The sequence below is a fragment of the Protomyctophum parallelum genome, assembly GCF_964188405.1.
Source record: "Protomyctophum parallelum genome assembly, chromosome: 8".
Taxonomy (NCBI): Eukaryota; Metazoa; Chordata; class Actinopteri; order Myctophiformes; family Myctophidae; genus Protomyctophum; species Protomyctophum parallelum.
Window position 1 is genome coordinate 12,075,758 of NC_139703.1, and position 3,891 is coordinate 12,079,648.

Sequence of the window (3,891 nt, forward strand, 5' to 3'; positions counted from 1 at the left end):
CAAACATTAAATTCCCATTGACAATGAATGGAGAATTTACGTCATATGTGGACAAGCAAATTGGCTGTTTGTCCTACACAAACATTAAATTCCCATTGACAATGAATGGACGATGATAAGAGTGACCCTCACTTCACACGGGTGTGATAGATGGATATTTTGATGAAAGTGGCCCAGACAGTCTCTAATTCAAAGCCCTCATCTAGAGAGAGACTCGGAGTCTGGAGAGATGCCCCCTCAGCCATAGCTGGTTCTAGGACAAGCGCATGCCACCAGAAGAAAAGCCACTGGACTAAACCAAATTATTAGAAGAAAATATCTGACACACCAGAGCAAATTGGAATGCTACTTGACCCAAAATGGAGATACACAGTAGCATACCTAATAGTGCTGCCAACGAATATTCCATATTCAAAAGAATATTCAGATATAAAAAAGAAAAAGAATAATCGAATATAAAGAATTATGGTTTGAATTAAAAAATTATAATAATAAAAATGCTGTGTGAGATCACAGAACCCTCAGTCAGAGACAGCTATTGGAGAAGTCTCCCCTAAGCTTTACTTAATCATACGACAGTGCCATGTGTAAACGAGAGCCGAGTTAAAAGTCCACAATGCGTCGTTGATGCTTAGATACACGTTGTGAGCTTAGTTGTAGATTAATTATATTTGCCATGCGACACTGGCATACAATGATGAATAAATCAGCTGCCTCTGCACAGACTTCACACTGACCACAGTGACACAGTAGGCACACCACCATTGCTTCCCATATGATGAATTCCTGTTCTGTACTTAGACATAGAAATGTCTATTTGTATGTCTCTAAATGTCTGTATGTCTTTAAATGTTTTGATGAATTGAACAATGTGGACCCTGTTGTAAACAAGTGTAATGCTTAATTGGGTCGTCCACTCACAGTTGACAGTCTTTGTATTGAGTTTGTGCTTAAAATGTACTGTAAATTCTACAAACTGTTAATAAATATTTCAATCAATCAATCAAAAACCAACCAATCACATAGTTGCCTCCGGACTCATATTCGTTATAAGCCTTGGAGTCGCTAGGCTTTTGACTTGCTCGGTATTAGAAAGCACACACGTTTAATCACACAATGTTACTTTGATTAACAAATGATAACAGGTGAAGCTGAAACGGTGATTCATCTGCTCACTCAAGGCAGACAGTTTACAGTGAGACTCGACGACGATGCGATGTAAAAACAATGCATGGATTCTTGTCTCTCGCGTTAAAGCTCCCTCTGTGACACATTTATCTTGTAGCCTGCCTTAATTTGATTTAAACCATAACAAATGCATTGCTTTGATTATTTTATTTCCCGTTTCATGTCGAGGTAAGAACTTCTATCACAGCAGGCTCAGCACGATGTGCACATCGTTGGAGCGATGCGTGACGCGTCTCTGTTCCCCTTCTATCTAAACTAAACCATTATAGGCCTACAAAAATCAGGCTATTAAGATAATTATGAATCATTCATTTGATCTCGCAAGAGAGCGCATTTCTCAGCACCAACCGCGGCCGAAACAGGACCGACGCATATGGAGAAAGAAAGAGAAAGTTTTACTGCATATTAGGCTGCAATATTTTTATATTAAAATGATATACATTCGACATTCGAATCATTCGAACCCACGTGGTGGAGAATATTCGAATGTCATTTTTGACCAATGCTGGAAGCACTAATACCTGAGCACTGTGACTGATCCAAAACTAAGGAGATCCTTTACTAATGTGTCTATACAGACTCAGTCAATAGTGAGTATCAGTGTTGATTGTTCGACGACATCATTATGACGAAGAATGATTGTCGACTACCTTTTTTCACTGACAAAAACTAAATAAAAGCTAAGCTATGATGACTATTAGTATTAATACAAATAAGAGTATATTATATCGACAATTTAATCAACATAAAATATCAGTTTTTCTCCAATATACTGGAGAAGAGATCCAGTAGATTAGAACAATCTGGTTGTGTGCGCTCTGTGTTGCGTTGGGTCTTTTGCGCTTGGAAAATAGCAGATCTGCAAACTCACAAAACATTGTGAGCTAATCAGCTTGTAGATTGGCTATTTTCAGCATGCAACTGTAATGTAAAATCAGCCATTACGACACCATCAAGGCCTGCCAATTATTTGTCGATTTATGATATTTAGTAGATTAAAGCTAAAACATTGGATATTGGATGACTCAAATATGACTAAAACTATAAATGAACTTTTATTCAAAAGACTATGACTACACTAAATAAAAAATGCTGTCAAAATCAACACTATAGTGAGCATACTGTATAGGCTTGTGACTGAGACAGAGCTCCACAAGGAGCGAGGGAAGCGAGTGAGGGAGTGAGAAAGAGACAGAGAGAGAGAGATGGTGCATCAGAGAGAGACAGAGAGAGAGAGAGAAAAGGAGACTGCGTCTCTGGGAGACAGAGATGCAGGGGGGAGACATGCAGAGAGGTTCTTTTTGTTGCAGACAGACATTACCTCAGCTATACTGCAGAGAACAGGAGTGCGTGCATGCGTGCGTATGCGTGCGTCTGTGCGTGCGTCTCCACACATGGACCCTGCTAAAACTGCACCGAACAGCAAACACATTTGCACTCTCACACAAACACAGGTCCTGGTCTTTGGTTGACAGTGTGTAACCCTCAGCATTGTGTCCAGAGCCTACAGTCTATGGTCCAGAGTTAGCAGGTCAACTAGGGTTGCCAACTCCCAGAGTTTCAAATAAGGGACGTAATTTGGCCAGGCGGCAACCGGACAAAAACAAATCTGGTACATTTTAATTTCGGGTAAAAATGTTGTGCCACGCTACCCAAAAAACCCTGAAATGCATAATAGAAAACTGCATTTTGGCACAAGGATTAAAGGTATATTCAGTGATTTCACTCAAAAAACCTTAGGTTTCGTTTTTGGCTGTGGGACCCAGCCTTTCGTCCAATCAGGATAGAGAGTCAAAAACGAAACCTAAGGTTTTTTGACCCCCAGGGGTTAACTGGGGACAGGGAGGAACTCCTTATATGGCCAGCACACTCTATAGTAGGGAGGATTATCACAACAAAACAACTCGTGCCAGTTCAGTCTCTATCCTTCTTTATACTCTATGATACACACAGTGTGGCTTCAATGTATAGGCTGCGCTAGATGGGCGATGTGTTACCTTATGTAAGAGGCAATTAACCTTCCAAAAACTGGATTTTGGCTCATTTTAAGCAGAAAAAGGAGTGATAAGCATGCGCGCAGCCACGTGCGTGTCGGATCCGTGTGGAGGCTGTCTAACATGTGAGTAAAAAAAACAAAAAAAAAAAACATATTTTTAATTAACAAATTAAATTACATTAAAGAGAGACGTAATTTCACATTCTGGCACAGGCGGGAGGAGGAGAAATTAACGTAATTCTGCGTCCCTGGCATTAATACGGTTAAGTCGCTAGGGGGGTCTGGATAGTAGCGAAAAATAGTGACAAATGCGCTAATTGGCAACACACCCTGGGAACGATCCCATTCCCAGTGTGTGCGTGTGTTTGTGTTTGTTTGTGTGTGTGTGTGTGTGTGTGTGTGTGTGGGGGGGGGGGGGGGGGGTATTCCAGTGCATTATGTGAACTTATGTGAAGGGCTTTGTAACTATTCAGCTCCCCATAGGGCCTATGGGGAGCTGAATAGTTCATTCAAATTCATAGTTACAAGTTCATGGGGCCAGTTCAATGGCCTATGGCATAGGCCATTGAACTGGCCCAATGAAGTGAACGGAGATGTCACAACTCTCCTTCAATGGCTCTGGTTTCTAAGTTGTAGTGTTGGGTTTTTTATATTTTTGGTATTTGTCAGATTGTAAACAAGTGATGTCACGGACCACAAGGTGCCAT